The sequence below is a fragment of the Salvelinus namaycush genome, chromosome 4 (genome assembly GCF_016432855.1).
Source record: "Salvelinus namaycush isolate Seneca chromosome 4, SaNama_1.0, whole genome shotgun sequence".
Taxonomy (NCBI): Eukaryota; Metazoa; Chordata; class Actinopteri; order Salmoniformes; family Salmonidae; genus Salvelinus; species Salvelinus namaycush.
Genome location: NC_052310.1, coordinates 77,018,625 through 77,035,995, shown reverse-complemented (window position 1 = coordinate 77,035,995; position 17,371 = coordinate 77,018,625). Strand labels below are relative to the sequence as shown.

Sequence of the window (17,371 nt, the reverse complement as noted above, 5' to 3'; positions counted from 1 at the left end):
CACATCACAGTAAATAGACTGGTCTGAGTGAGAGGCTGGCACGAACACATCACAGTAAATAGACTGGTCTGAGTGAGAGGCTGGCACGAAAACATCACAGTAAATAGACTGGTCTGAGTGAGAGGCTGGCATGAAAACATCACAGTAAATAGACTGGTCTGAGTGAGAGGCTGGCACAAACACATCACAGTAAATAGACTGGTCTGAGTGAGAGGCTGGCACAAACACATCACAGTAAATAGACTGGTCTGAGTGAGAGGCTGGCACGAAAACATCACAGTAAATAGACTGGTCTGAGTGAGAGGCTGGCACAAACACATCACAGTAAATAGACTGGTCTGAGTGAGAGGCTGGCACGAACACATCACAGTAAATAGACTGGTCTGAGTGAGAGGCTGGCACGAACACATCACAGTAAATAGACTGGTCTGAGTGAGAGGCTGGCACGAACACATCACAGTAAATAGACTGGTCTGAGTGAGAGGCTGGCACAAACACATCACAGTAAATAGACTGGTCTGAGTGAGAGGCTGGCACAAACACATCACAGTAAATAGACTGGTCTGAGTGAGAGGCTGGCACGAACACATCACAGTAAATAGACTGGTCTGAGTGAGAGGCTGGCACAAACACATCACAGTAAATAGACTGGTCTGAGTGAGAGGCTGGCACGAAACACATCACAGTAAATAGACTGGTCTGAGTGAGAGGCTGGCACAAACACATCACAGTAAATAGACTGGTCTGAGTGAGAGGCTGGCACGAACACATCACAGTAAATAGACTGGTCTGAGTGAGAGGCTGGCACAAACACATCACAGTAAATAGACTGGTCTGAGTGAGAGGCTGGCACGAACACATCACAGTAAATAGACTGGTCTGAGTGAGAGGCTGGCACGAACACATCACAGTAAATAGACTGGTCTGAGTGAGAGGCTGGCACAAACACATCACAGTAAATAGACTGGTCTGAGTGAGAGGCTGGCACAAACACATCACAGTAAATAGACTGGTCTGAGTGAGAGGCTGGCACGAACACATCACAGTAAATAGACTGGTCTGAGTGAGAGGCTGGCACAAACACATCACAGTAAATAGACTGGTTCTGAGTGAGAGGCTGGCACGAACACATCACAGTAAATATGTTGTCTGAGTGAGAGGCTGGCACGAACACATCACAGTAAATATGTTGTCTGAGTGAGAGGCTGGCACGAACACATCACAGTAAATATGTTGTCTGAGTGAGAGGCTGGCACAAACACATCACAGTAAATAGACTGGTCTGAGTGAGAGGCTGGCACAAACACATCACAGTAAATAGACTGGTCTGAGTGAGAGGCTGGCACAAACACATCACAGTAAATAGACTGGTCTGAGTGAGAGGCTGGCACAAACACATCACAGTAAATAGACTGGTCTGAGTGAGAGGCTGGCACGAACACATCACAGTAAATAGACTGGTCTGAGTGAGAGGCTGGCACGAACACATCACAGTAAATAGACTGGTCTGAGTGAGAGGCTGGCACGAACACATCACAGTAAATAGACTGGTCTGAGTGAGAGGCTGGCACAAACACATCACAGTAAATAGACTGGTCTGAGTGAGAGGCTGGCACAAACACATCGCAGTAAATAGACTGGTCTGAGTGAGAGGCTGGCACGAACACATCACAGTAAATAGACTGGTCTGAGTGAGAGGCTGGCACAAACACATCACAGTAAATAGACTGGTCTGAGTGAGAGGCTGGCACAAACACATCACAGTAAATAGACTGGTCTGAGTGAGAGGCTGGCACGAACACATCACAGTAAATAGACTGGTCTGAGTGAGAGGCTGGCACGAACACATCACAGTAAATAGACTGGTCTGAGTGAGAGGCTGGCACAAACACATCACAGTAAATAGACTGGTCTGAGTGAGAGGCTGGCACGAACACATCACAGTAAATAGACTGGTCTGAGTGAGAGGCTGGCACGAACACATCACAGTAAATATGTTGTCTGAGTGAGAGGCTGGCACGAACACATCACAGTAAATATGTTGTCTGAGTGAGAGGCTGGCACAAACACATCACAGTAAATATGTTGTCTGAGTGAGAGGCTGGCACGAACACATCACAGTAAATATGTTGTCTGAGTGAGAGGCTGGCACAAACACATCACAGTAAATATGTTGTCTGAGTGAGCGGCTGGCACAAACACATCACAGCACCGTAACACGCATCGTTATGTTGATTACATCCCAAAATTTAGCAGGATTCACTGACTGGTGTCTTTTCACGGCTGACTGAGTCAGTTTGTGTGTGTGAGAGAGAGACTCTGTCCCAGCAACTTTACCGGAACGCCCAGTTCAGGGCATTTGCTAGGGGAGGACGGGGGCATAGGACACATTTGCTAAAGGGGGACGGGGGCATAGGACACATTTGCTAAAGGAGGACGGGGGCATAGGACCCATTTGCTAGAGGAGGACGGGGGCATAGGACACATTTGCTAAAGGAGGACGGGGGCATAGGACACATTTGCTAGAGGAGGACGGGGGCATAGGACACATTTGCTAAAGGAGGACGGGGGCATAGGACCCATTTGCTAAAGGAGGACGGGGGCATAGGACCCATTTGCTAAAGGAGGACGGGGGCATAGGACACATTTGCTAAAGGAGGACGGGGGCATAGGACCCATTTGCTAAAGGAGGACGGGGGCATAGGACACATTTGCTAAAGGGGGACAGGGGCATAGGACACATTTGCTAAAGGAGGACGGGGGCATAGGCCCCATTTGCTAAAGGGGGACAGGGGCATAGGACACATTTGCTAGAGGAGGACGGGGGCATAGGATACATTTGTTAGGGGAGGACGGGGACATAGGACACATTTGCTAGGGGATGACGGGGGCATAGGACACATTTGCTAAAGGGGGACGGGGGCATAGGACACATTTGCTAAAGGAGGACGGGGGCATAGGACACATTTGCTAAAGGGGGACAGGGGCATAGGACACATTTGCTAAAGGAGGATGGGGGCATAGGACCCATTTGCTAAAGGGGGACAGGGGCATAGGACCCATTTGCTAAAGGGGGACAGGGGCATAGGACACATTTGTTAGGGGAGGACGGGGACATAGGACACATTTGCTAGGGGATGACGGGGGCATAGGACACATTTGCTAAAGGGGGACAGGGGCATAGGACACATTTGTTAGGGGAGGACGGGGACATAGGACACATTTGCTAGGGGATGACGGGGGCATAGGACACATTTGCTAGGGGATGACGGGGGCATAGGACACATTTGCTAGAGGAGGACGGGGACATAGGACACATTTGCTAGAGGAGAACGGGGACATAGGACACATTTGCTAGAGGACAACGGGGGAATAGGACACATTTGCTAGAGGAGAACGGGGACATAGGACACATTTGCTAGAGGAGAACGGGGACATAGGACACATTTGCTTGAGGACAACGGGGGAATAGGACACATTTGCTAGAGGACAACGGGGCATAGGACACATTTGCTAGGGGAGGATGGGGCATAGGACACATTTGCTAGAGGACAACGGGGCATAGGACACATTTGCTAGAGGACAACGGGGCATAGGACACATTTGCTAGGGGAGGACGGGGGAATATGACACATTTGCTGGAGGACGATGGGGGAATAGGATCCATATGAGCCAGTGGCCTTGGTCAAGCCCGCCACTGCTGAACAAATACATTGTACACTCAGACACAGTGTCACCTCTAATTGATAGAGACAAATACTGAGTCTGCAGCTGTTCAGAGAGCACTGTGGTAGTTAATACCAAATCTATGCCAGCCATGTTATTGCAACCCTCGTCTACCTGCATACCTCTCTTACCACTGTCTCTTTCTGTTTCCCTGTCACTATCCTCCTGTATTTCTCTATGGGGGTTTGGCATTCAACTAACGAGCAGGTCTGATTTCCCAGAAATAATGAACAGTTTATTTTTTACTTAAGACAGCGAGTTTCCATGCAGAAGAGCCTTGGAAGAATGTCTTCATGTGTGTTCACTAGTATGTAGGCCAGGGCTATTCTAGTATATTCTTACGGGGGGCAGACTTTAAACATTTTATTTATAGGGGGTCCAGACATTTTCTACATGGGATAACTTTTCCAAAGACCGTTATAAAAAGCAATGCACAAAAAGACAATTATAATCTTATGAAGCCCTTTTATTTTATTAAAATGTAATGTTGCTAAAAGTTCCATTTTAAGTGCTTTAAGATTAGCTTAATTCAGGGCATCAAATGGTTTAAATAATGGAACATATTTGTACTTAGAACACAGTTGACCTGCATCATATTAATTAATTCCTACTTCACTTTCTGTTTTACATTCATCTTTTGTTTTTATTTAAACATAGGGAACCTTTATGGATGGCATATCTCAGTTGACCAGCATCACATTCTGTTTTCTATTTCTTTATTTTCTGTCTTTTTTTTTAACACATAGAAACCTTACGTATATGCATGACATCTCTGCTTCACTGAGATAAATCCCCCCCTCCCCCCATCAGTAGAGAACAGGTCCCTATAACAAACTGCACCCTCCCCCCATCAGTAGAGAACAGGTCCCTATAACAAACTGCACCCTCCCCCCATCAGTAAAGAACAGGTCCCTATAACAAACTGCACCCTCCCTCATCAGTAGAGAACAGGTCCCTATAACAAACTGCACCCTCCCCCCATCAGTAGAGAACAGGTCCCTATAACAAACTGCACCCTCCCACCATCAGTAGAGAACAGGTCCCTATAACAAACTGCACCCTCCCCCCATCAGTAGAGAATAGGTCCCTATAACAAACTGCACCCTCCCCCCATCAGTAGAGAACAGGTCCCTATAACAAACTGCACCCTCCCCCCATCAGTAGAGAACAGGTCCCTACAACAAACTGCATCCTCCCCCCATCAGTAGAGAACAGGTCCCTATAACAAACTGCACCCTCCCCCCATCAGTAGAGAACAGGTCCCTACAACAAACTGCACCCTCCCACCATCAGTAGAGAACAGGTCCCTATAACAAACTGCATCCTCCCCCCATCAGTAGAGAACAGGTCCCTATAACAAACTGCACCCTCCCCCCATCAGTAGAGAACAGGTCCCTATAACAAACTGCACCCTCCCCCCATCAGTAGAGAACAGGTCCCTATAACAAACTGCACCCTCCCACCATCAGTAGAGAACAGGTCCCTATAACAAACTGCACCCTCCCCCCATCAGTAGAGAACAGGTCCCTATAACAAACTGCACCCTCCCCCATCAGTAGAGAACAGATCCCTATAACAAACTGCACCCTCCCACCATCAGTAGAGAACAGGTCCCTATAACAAACTGCACCCTCCCCCCATCAGTAGAGAACAGGTCCCTATAACAAACTGCACCCTCCCCCCATCAGTAGAGAACAGGTCCCTATAACAAACTGCACCCTCCCCCCATCAGTAGAGAATAGGTCCCTATAACAAACTGCATCCTCCCCCCATCAGTAGAGAACAGGTCCCTATAACAAACTGCACCCTCCCACCATCAGTAGAGAACAGGTCCCTATAACAAACTGCACCCTCCCCCCATCAGTAGAGAACAGGTCCCTATAACAAACTGCATCCTCCCCCCATCAGTAGAGAACAGGTCCCTATAACAAACTGCACCCTCCCCCCATCAGTAGAGAACAGGTCCCTATAACAAACTGCACCCTCCCCCCATCACGTGGTCCCGTGTGGCTCAGTTGGTAGAGCATGGCGCTTGCAACGCCAGGGTTGTGGGTTCAATTCCCACGGGGGGACCAGGGTTCAATTCCCACGGGGGGGCCAGGATGAATATGTATGAACTTTCCAATTTGTAAGTCGCTCTGGATAAGAGCGTCTGCTAAATGACTTAAATGTAAATGTAATCAGTACAGAACAGGTCCCTACAACAAACTGCACCCTCCCCAAGGGGACTTCAACTCAACAAATCTCGTTGCAAATCTAGCTTTCAGTTTATCTAAAAACTCAGACATTTTGGGAGTGATCTGTACTGATGACTGAATATAGTTGCACAATCTAGGGAAATTGAGCATTTTGTTTGGGCTCAAATCAGGAGGAGAAAATAACATTTATTTAGAAAATAAGTACATTTTTCTATTGTGTCAAAAACTGTTTTATCCCTCCCCTGTAGTCCCAAATTAAGTCCATTCAATTGACTGAAGATGTCACTAAAAACCAACATCTGATATGAACTCCTAATCAAGCATTTCTGCTAGATGTGTTGGATTTCTTGTGGCGGCAGTCGAGGAGCAGAGCAACTATCTCCTCCCTAAGCTCACATAAGCTGCTGCTCTTGAGAGCACTATTACCCTTGCTTAGCCGCCGAACATCCGTATGTAAAAGTAGATCATGATGCTCAGCAGACTACGAAACATATATAGGCCCTGACGTAGCCTATAGGAGAGCCATAAAGGCTTGGCACAGTTCCCTCCCTGGCAGTAGCGAACACACACAGCACGGAGTGTGAGTGTGTTTGAGCAAAGCGAGAGCCAGAATCGCTAATCTTGATCACATAATACAGTTGAAGTCGGAAGTTTACATACACCTTAGCTAAATATATTTAAACTAATTTGTAAGTCGCTCTGGATAAGAGCGTCTGCTAAATGACTTAAATGTAAATGTAAATGTAAACTCAGTATTTCACAATTCCTGACATTTAATCATAGTAAAAACTCCCTGTTTTAGGTCAGTTAGGATTACCACTTTATTTAAGAATGTAAAATGTCAGAATAATAGTAGAGAGAATGATTTATTTCAGCCTTTATTTATTTCATCACATTCCCAGTGGGTCAGAAGTTTACATACACTCAATTAGTATTTGGTAGCATTGCCTTTAAATGGTCTAACTTGGGTCAAACGTTTTGGGTAGCCTTCCACAAGCTTCCCACAATAAGTTGGGTGAATTTTGGCCCATTCCTCTTGACAGAGCTGGTATATCTGAGTCAGGTTTGTAGGCCTCCTTGCTCGCACACACTTTTTCAGTTCTGCCAACACATTTTCTATGGGATTGAGGTCAGGGCTTTGTGATGGCCACTCGAATACCTTGACTTTGTTGTCCTTAAGCCATTTTGCCACAACTTTGGAAGTATGCTTGGGGTCATTGTCCATTTGGAAGACCCATTTGCAACCAAGCTTTAACTTCCTGCCTGATGTCTTGAGATGTTGCTTCAATATATCCACATCGTTTTCCACCCTCATGATGCCATCTAATTTGTTAAGTGCACCAGTCCCTCCTGCAGCAAAGCACCCCCACAACATGATGCTGCCACCCCCGTGCTTCACGGTTGGGATGGTGTTCTTCGGCTTGCAAGCATCCCCTTTTTCCTCCAAACATAACAATGGTCATTATGGCCAAACCATTCTATTTTTGTTTCATTAGACCAGGGGACATTTCTCCAAAAAGTACAATCTTTGTCCCCATGTGCAGTTGCAAACCGTTGTCTGGCTTTTTGATGGCGATTTTGGAGCAGTGGCTTCTTCCTTGCTGAGCGGCCTTTCAGGTTATGTTGATATAGGACTCGTTTTCCTCTGGATATAGATAATGTTGTACCCGTTTCCTACAGTATCTTGACTAGGTCCTTTGCTGTTGTTCTGGGATTGATTTGCACTTTTTGCACCAAAGTACGATCATCTCCAGGAGACAGAACACGCCTCCTTCCTGAGCGGTATGACGGCTGCGTGGTCCCATGGTGTTTATACTTGCATATTAATAATAATACCTTCAGGCATTTGGAAATTGCTCCCAAGGATGAACCAGACTTGTGGAGGTCTACAATTCTATTTCTGAGGTCTTGACTGATTTCTTTTGATTTTCCCATGATGTCAAGCAAAAAGGCACTGAGTTTGAAGGTAGGCCTTGAAATACATCCACAGGTACACCTCCAATTGACTCTAATTATGTCAATTAGCCAATCAGAAGATTCTAAAGCCATGACATCATTTTCTGGAATTTTCCAAGCTGTTTGAAGGCACAGTCAACTTAGTGTATGTCAACTTTTGACCCACTGGAATTGTGATACCGTGAATTATAAGTTAAATAATCTGTCTGTAAACAGTTGTTGGAAAAATGTACTTGTGTCATGTACAAAGTAGATGTCCTAACCGACCAAAGAAATGTGTGGAGTGGTTGAAAAACTAGCTTTAACGACTCCAACCTAAGTGTATGTAAACTTCCGATTTCAACTGTAGGTAGTTACAGTGCCTTCAGAAAGTATTCACACTCCTTTACTTTTTCAAAATGTTGTAGTGTTACAATTTGGGATATAAATTGATGTAAGTGTCATTTTTTGTCACCAATCTACAAAAAACACAAAGAAAATCTAACATTTGTAAAAAAAAAAATATGAAAAATAAAACAGTAATATATCTTGATTACATAAGTATTCAATCCTCTATGTCAATACATGTTAGAATCACCTTTGACAGCGATTACAGCTGTGAGTTTTTCTGGGTAAGTCTCAGAACTTTGCACACCTGGATTGTACAATATTTGCACATTATTCTTTAAAAAAAAGTCTTCAAGCTTGTCAAGTTGGTTGTTGACCATTGCTAGACAGCCATTTTTAAGTGTTGCCATAGATTATCAAGCCGATTTAAGTCAAAACTGTAACTAGGCCAGTCAGGAACATTCAATATCGCCTTGGTAAGTAACTCCAGTGTATATTTGGCCTTGTGTTTTAGGTTATTGTCCTGCTGAAAGGTGAATTTGTCTACCAGTGTCTGTTAGAAAGCAGAATGAACCAGGTTTTCCTCTAGGATTTTGCCTGTGCTAAGCACTATTCTGTTACTTTTTGTCCTAAAAAACTCCCTAGTCCTTGCCGATGACAAGCATAACATTGTGTTGGACTTGCCCCAAACATAACGCTTTGTATTCAGGACAAAGTTAATTTCCTTGCCACATTTTTGCAGTTTTACTTGAATGCCTTATTGCAAACATGATGCATGTTTTGGAATATTTTTATTCTATCAAAGCTTCCTTCTTTTCACTATGTCATTTAAGTTAGTATTGTGGAGTAACTGCAATGTTTTTGATCCATTCTCAGTTCTCCCCCATAACAGCCATTAAACTCTGTAACCATTGGCCTCATGATGAAATCCCTGAGCGGTTTCCTTCCTCTGGGACAAATCACTCACTCAATGCTAAACCTAGATTAGATCTATTATTGAATAATGCAGCTATTGAGCAAGTTGAGGAGACTAAACTGCTGGGCGTAACCCTAGATAGAAAGCTGTCAAAGTTAAAACAGACTCAATCGCTGCTAAAATGGAAATAGGTCTGTCGATGATAGGTTGTTGCTCTGCCTTCTTGACACATCAGTCGACCAGACAGGTCCTACAGGCCCAAGTTCTCTCACCCCTGGACTACTGCCCAGCTGTGTGGCCATGTGCGGCAAAGAAGGACATAGGTAAATTGCAGTTGATCCAGAACAAAGCAGCACGTATCACACTTAGATGTACACAGAGGGAGTGTCAGTAACATGCATGTCAATCTCTCATGGCTCAAAGTTGAGGAGAGATTGACTGCATCACTATTGGTCTTTGTGAGAGTGTGTTGAAGGTACAGTACTGAACTGTCTGCTCAAGCAGTTGGCACACAGTTCAGACACTCATCGATACAACACAAGACATGCAACCAGAGGTCTCTTCACAGTCTCCAGGTCAGAGGCTGGGAAACACAGTATTAAAATAGAACCATGACTACATGGAACTCTGCCAACCTAGGTAACTCAGACTAGCAATAAAAACAGATAAAAAAACAGATAAAATAACACCTTACTGCACCTTACTTGTATTATATATATTGTATTGTAATTTGCACTGTACTATGTATTAGACCTCGATATTGTGTGTATCTACTGATATATAGGCTGTGTGAGACATTTTAAATTGATGAATTTCGGTCCTTGACTAATAATGTTCAGTACTTTGTATTATGACATGTTTCTTGTGGACCCCAGGAAGAGTGGCTGATGCTTTTGCAGCGGCTAATGGGGATCCTAATAAACACCAATACCAATTCAAAAATCATGTTCAACACTTATTGCACACGAAGTGAGTCCATGCAACTTATGATGTGACTTGTTAAACACATTTTTACTGCTGGACTTATTTAGGTTTGCCATAACAAATGGATTTAATACTTATTGACTAAATACATTTCAGCTTTTCATTTTTTCATTTGTAAAATGTTTCAAATAGACATAATTCCACTTTGACATTATGGGGTATTGTGTTCAGGCCAGAGACACAAAATCATTTAAAATTCATACTGTAACACAACAACATGTGGAAAAAGAAGTGTGAATACTTTCAGAAGGCACTGTATTTGTAGATGAGTGATTCATCAGTCAGACTAAAATGTAAACACACACTTTCTCTCACGGTTCACACACACACATCCAGTCTGTCCCTATAGACTTAGACTAGCACAAAGCCAGCAGAACTGAAGAACCAACAACGTCACAGATTACAATGGACCCAGATCAACAAGAAACAAAGCAGTGCTTTCAGTGTAAAGAGGGACGGAAGCCAAACCCTAAAAGGGTTCCACACACACAGCATGTTGGGCCATCTCCTGAGAACTGACCCAGTAGACATGGCAGGCCAGTCCAGCCCAGAACACCCTCTACTCACCCAGAGTAAAAAGGACTGCATGGCCAGGATACTGCTGACAGACAAAGGACTATTAGAGGTATGACTCTCAGGGTATTATGTTACTTCTATAGACCAGACCAATGGTCTAGGAGGCACAGTGGTCTAGGAGGCACAGGATGGATCAGCCCTCTAATGGAGTGGCCAAGGTTAACACAGAGGAGGTCGCTGAAAAGACAAAGAAGGAATGCCGTCATCTCTCCCCAGTGGCCGTAGGCTTGAGAGATACAGATCGGAGAGAGAGCACGAAGGGAGAGAACAATGGAGAACCACTGAACTGTGAACAGGCCAGAGCATTTCTCTCTCTGACAGACAGACCAGCTGCACACTGCACATCACTCAGCACAATGTGTTTTGAATACATAGGACTGCTCTAGTGAGTAGTCTACAGTATTGCCCAACTACTAGGCCAGTCAAAGTAGTGGTGGTGTGTCAGAGCCAGAGGTGAAGGGAATTAATGCAATCAGGGTTAATTGTTAACCATGTCTCCATTGAAACCTTTATCAAAGCAGGCGAGGGACAATCAGACAGAAGGAGGGACAATTCAACTTGCAATCCAATATCTACGAAGTGTAAACACTGCAACCTCATTTACATATTGTAAACAAGAACACTCCCCTAAAACATTGTTCGATTTGGTTGAAGAGAAAAGCGACTGAAGATGACCTCAGACTGTACCTTGGGAATGTGACTCACCATGAGAAAATTACATGATTTCTAGTCATTTCTTTTGAGTTCAGACATGCTAATTAGGTATTATCAGGTAGTATTATCTGAAATTTCACAGCTTTTCCACATCCATTGTCTAAATGCTTGTCTCTAAACGCTTGTCAATTAAACCCAGGCTTCTGGGTAAAAACTGTACTGTAGAAGCTATTTGTGCAAAATGATACAAGATTGAAAGTGCTTCAGTGGGGTTGAGCGATTTTTGGGGAGACCTCTTCTACAATATGCTACTCCAAATATTGTGATATCCAATATAATCGTTTTGCTCTGGTACTGACTAGATCATCCTAGACTGTGCCATTTTTGTTTTTATTTAATATATTAGTTGCATTCTCATTAAATAATCTTAGTATGGAGAGAGAAAAAAGGCTTAGTTAATTAAATTAGACTTGATATTCAACATATTGATACAGACTAATAAAACTGCACAGTTTGGATTCGTAGAGTTTAAATAGAGTACAGTCTCACACTTCACGATATATCATCAATGTCAAATATCACAATATTTAACTGAATTCTATAAAATCGGCCCAACCCTATGCTACAGTACAACAAATCCATCTTGTCAAGCAGAAGCTGAACATATCAGCCTGGAGTGTTGTTGAACCACAGATGCATACGTTCACCAGGCTCCCGAGTGGCGGAGCTGTCTAAGGCACTGCATCTCAGTGCTAGAGGTGTCTTACAGACCCTGGTTTGAGTCCAGGCTGTATCACAACCGGCTGTGATTGGGAGTCCCATAGGGTAGCGCACAATTGGCCCAGCATCGCCGGGGTAGGCCGTCATTGGAAATAAGACTTTGTTCTTAACTGACTTGTCTAGTTAAATAAAAAATTGACAGCAAAACCGGTTATTTATCTCTGCATTTGTCAAATTTTATGGAAAGTAACCAACACAGGTATGCTTTTGGAATGCACAGTACAGTATCAGATGCATCTCAACACAGCAAGAACTAGCTTTTACTGAGTATCAGCCTACTTATCCCTGGCTAAACACTGTCCTTTAAGGCATGGCCCAAGCCAGTTGATGGGGTTGTAACCCACTCCACTAGGGTTACAGATCAACAGGAGAACCCTGTAGGTAGCTCAGAGGACGCTCATAGGATTACAACCTAGCGACGACAAGAGCTGAAATGAGGACGCCTTTCAGCGTTAGGTAGCTACAATATCAGCTAACAGGGTCCAGGCCACTTCAGAAACGCTCATTCCAATTCTAGCAGGTGAAGTCAGCTAAGGCCCATAAAACAATAAAGTTCAACAGGTAAAGTTCAAACCTCAAGAAAGTATAAAGATGTCAATTTTCAAGTTCAACTGCTTCTTACTTCCATGTTGAAAAGGTTTCAGATAAGTTCATGTCCTCAGCAAGACGTGTCTAACTTAAAAGGCATCTGCTTCCCGTTCAGGAGAAAGGTAGTTCCTGTAATTTTGCCAGACACATTATCCCTTCTCTGGGACTCCAGTACTATCCAAGATCAACAGGAGGGAAAATAACCAAGACGAGTAACCTGCTATCAACCACAAGAATGTGCACACACACACACTAAGTGAAACAGCAGGGGTATTCGACACTTCCCCAAGGAGGTCCTCCTGAGTACTGCTGGGTTTCTGTTCTACCTGATCATTAAGATGCACGCACCTTGTGTCCCAGGTCTAAATCCGTCATTGATTAGAGGGGAAGAATATAAAAAAGCAGTGGAACTGACTTCAAGGTCCAGATTTATATTTGAGGGGCCTATAACCTAAACTGGCTACTCAAGTCACAAGGTTTCAACAGTTTAGAAAGTTTGAATAATTCATATTGAATTACCGAAGAGAGTTTAGACCTCATCACCCACTGACACCCAATCCAGCCAACGTGTGTATAAAAATATCTCTAGATTTATGTGTCTTGAGTTCTGCGTGGCTATAAAGGTCACTGGGTTGAATGTTCACCTGGGGGTCAAAGGCTTGTATCACGTGAGGACTGATTGAGCCAACACCCTTGGGATAATACTTCATTCATTACGTTATCCAAAATACTTAATGAAAAATGGCATAATTAAAATGTATTGTTAAAAGATTGAATGGCCATTAAAATCATATTTGTGATTATGAGACTTATGGGCCTACATTGCATTGTGAGCCTCAGGCAGAGAGGTCAGACCCATTGGTTCTGATGTGCTGCAGAGTCTGTAGACAAAGTAAGTGGACCCTTCAAGCCCAAAATGGCAAGTCTTCCTCTAATCATACCCAGTCTCCTATAGGCAGTCACTGGGGTGAAGGTAGGTAGGTAGGTGGACTGCAGCAAACTCAAACAATTTACATTTGCATTTCCTGCCTGGTTTAGAGGGGAACAGGCAGATCTACACATGGTCCACACAAGAACACTACATGGTCCACACAAGTAGGAAACCTTTAGTCAAATTGGGCGTATGAGGCAGCTGATGATTATGGGCTATGGGTGTACAGCCCTAGAAATCATCCTGAGGACTTGCCACTTTAACTTAACTCCCTGTTGAGTCGCTGGGGAATTTGTTTGGCACCTCTAGAAATTCGACACAATCTGACTGTGAAATACGCCTGAAGTCAGCTGTTTTTACAAGAAGCAGCCTCTCGTCAGTGTGTCTGAATCCACCCTCCCTCCAATGCTGCAGACTGTAGGGAGAGCATGATCTCAGAGTAGTGCAGAGCAGAACTGGGCAGGTAGCCAGCAGGAGCCTCTGCCTTCACAATACCCAGGCAGCAGTTACCACCAATCACACTGCTTCAATTAAAGTACAGTCAGAGTCCCAACATCTGAGGGCAAAGGTCAGAGGCTGTATGCTCTGCAGTGCAACCCAACACAAAGCCAAGCTCATGTCACCATGTCGCAATAATTTTGTTTAGAATAACAGTTGCTACAAGAAGGGGGGTATAATCACTGAACTTTGAGAAAAGTATTGACAAAATAAATGGAAACCCTAGCAGAAGTTAGAGGCTTTACTCGTGGTCGATGCTGTTTACAGTACTTGGCCTACACATGATGACTCAATTGCCTAGATGCAACACAATACCATGTCCTGTAATTATCCATCAGGTCCAATCAAAATCACTCGGCTGATGCGATACAGTGACACCCATCTACTGAGGAACGAGTGGCGTGCCAAATATGATAACAAGCTCAGGGCACAGAGGTAATGAACTGGAAAATAGACAATTTGGCAAGGAAAGAGGAGGATGGGGGTGAGAGAGAGTGAGAGATATGAGGGAAGGGGGGTGGGATAGAGAGAGAGAGGGGGATAGAGAGAGAGGGATAGAGAGAGGGATAGAGAGAGAGATAGAGAGAGAGATAGAGAGAGAGAGGGGAAGCGAGAGATGGGAGGGAAGAGAGAAAGAGAGGGGGATAGAGAGAGAGAGCAAGAGAGGGGAAGAGAGAAAGAGAGGGGGATAGAGAGAGAGAGCAAGAGAGGGGGAGAGAGAGAGGGGGGAAGAGAGAGAGAGAGAGGGGAAAAGAGAGATGGGGAAGAGAAAGAGAGAGTTGGGGAAGAGAAAGAGGGGGGAAGAGAAAGAGAGAGAGAGGGGAAGAGAAAGAGAGAGGGGAAGAGAAAGAGATAGAAAAAAGAGAGAGGGGTGAGAGAGAGAGAGAGAGAGAGAGAGAGAGAGAGAGAGAGAGAGAGAGAGAGAGAGAGAGAGAGAGAGAGAGAGAGAGAGAGAGAGAGAGAAAGAGATAATCTGTGTAAGTTTTTAATAGTAAACACAAGCATTAACTCAGTACTGTCAGACAGAATAACTCCAGGCTAGTTTGTTAGCTTCAGTAAACTTCTAATCATGCTAAAATGCCACGGGATGGATGATGATGCTCAAGGTTTTCCCATGTAGAGTAATGTTAAAATAACCTGTCTTCCTATTGGAGCACTGACGCATTACACCCCATCTGCCATTTCTAAGTCCTACAGGACATTCTATCTACTGTATTAGGGAACTAGTTATTTGGAGCATTTATGTTTCCCCCCCCCAGTAAACCACTTCATAATCGCAAATAAATATTGCATTTAAGCCTATTTTATGCTCAATTAAAGTCCATTAAAAAAAATATGAATGAAAAGTGGAGGAAAGTACCTCAAATTTCTTGTCTCTCTCGCTCGGGATGGCAGAACTCACAACAATAACTTTTTACTAGTCACATATTTTCAACTTCAATGAATGCAGCCAGCACACGCTACAATAGAAGTAACAAAGATGAGCCTAAGCAACACATACATTAACCCTGTAGGTCATTGATTTAAAGTGGCAGGCAACAACTTTCAGACGGGCAGATCATCTAAGGTGATGTTCAATTGTTGTAATGATGGGGGTCTTAATCAAAACTAACCCAGTTGATAAGACCTTTTTAAACACAATGAATATATCTTCATCGGCGGTGGGTTGAGTTACAGACACGATAAACAAAAAGGGGAAGACTAGGCTGTATGGTTGTGAGTTAACGCACAATAGACTGCGCTCTCCTATATTGAGGAACCAGCCAACTAACTGCCCCTACACGACGAGAGTGCAAGGCGCTGAGATTGTTCCACAAACATATTTTATATTCAAATGAGATGTACATTTTTATTTTTCCTTTTACCAATGTTGTTCCCCGATTCAAAGGTATTTGAACGTTGTATGAAATATGTTTAAGCGTTATGATCGTCAATAATAATTCAATATATATATATATTTTAAATGTAATCAAGACAAATGTAATCAAGCCAATACTCAGCAGTTCAAATCACACAATTACAAATATGTCCAAAATGTTACCTTGATTTCTGGTAGTCCAGACTGGGAAATTGAATATGAGAAAGTTGAATTTCAAAATTGAGTTCTGAACAGAGCAGGATTAGTCTAAATATACAACCGCTTTTAAAGGACAAAGGATACCTTCCTTTTACAGAATACGATATCGCTAAAATCGTTTTTGAATCTGACTACTTCATCTCCAAAGTGTTATGAATTTCCCACGAGTCCAACAATAAGGTAGGCTATGATATCGGTCCCACAGTCCTAATGAAGCCTACGTCCGTCAAGTTTGCAGTGCCGTGGCGCACAAAACACTGAACAGTCAGAGAGAAAGAGGCGAAGCGAGAGGGATAAGGTTAATTTCTCCCTAAATATTTTTCTCCAGGAGGTGGCGCTTTTTCCCGCTCACCAATCCTAGAGTTTTAGTATGGAGGTTAACGAGAGTTTCGAATTTGGTCAACACAAATATAATAGTTTATTCGCTCCGTGTGGCTTATTTGATAGAATATACCTTTCGTAATGGTTAGGTTGTCACGAGTGTACTGATATAAGTAGGACACATAACATCCCGGCAACTTTGAGAAAAAAACATTTGATTGTAGTTGTGCCTGTTGTTCACACGCGTAACTGCCCTCTCATTGGCTAAATTAGTCCCACCTGATCTTGCCTCCGCCTGACCGCGTTCCATTTTTGAAGACATTTCTTTCCATTATTAGAGCGGACACTAGAGAATCTTGTCAATATAATGGATAATCTGTGGCGCAGTCCTTTCCACTACTTTCTCTGCGCTCACCACCCTCCCATCTCCTGTCGCGGTTTAAAGGGCCAGTACACAATTTCCTGACTGTCACAAAGGAATATATGTGTATCAAGTTACCATGGGTATTCAACCTGAGGTGAAATACTGCAGCAGGTCCGTGAAAATATATAGAAAAGAAAAAAATAAGAGGAAAAATAAGTATTTTATTTCAAGGTTTTTATGAATACTGCTAGCAGCAACATAATTATAATTCCATGCCTACTGTACAAAAGAGGAGAATAACTAATACCTAATACCAGTGCCACCGGCTGCTGCTAAGCTTTCTTGACTTGAAAGTACATTTTTGCCAACACATGGCTAACCTTTGTTTAACCAGCTAAACGGCTGCTATTAGCAGAAATCACAGTAGGTTGGTGGAACCTTAATAGGGGAGGATGGGTCCCTGTAGCAACAAAAG

General features: G+C 43.6%; 1 protein-coding gene across 1 annotated transcript in view; it reads right to left on the bottom strand.

The window, feature by feature from the left end:
- LOC120045739 (cdc42 effector protein 4-like) overlaps positions 1–16,402 on the bottom strand; it is a 39,642-nt gene extending 23,240 nt beyond the window's left edge. The window contains exon 1 of the mRNA XM_038990677.1: positions 16,176–16,402. The gene's annotated coding sequence lies outside the window, so the exon portion shown is untranslated. The remainder of the gene's footprint in view (positions 1–16,175) is intronic.
- Positions 16,403–17,371: the final 969 nt, after the last annotated feature.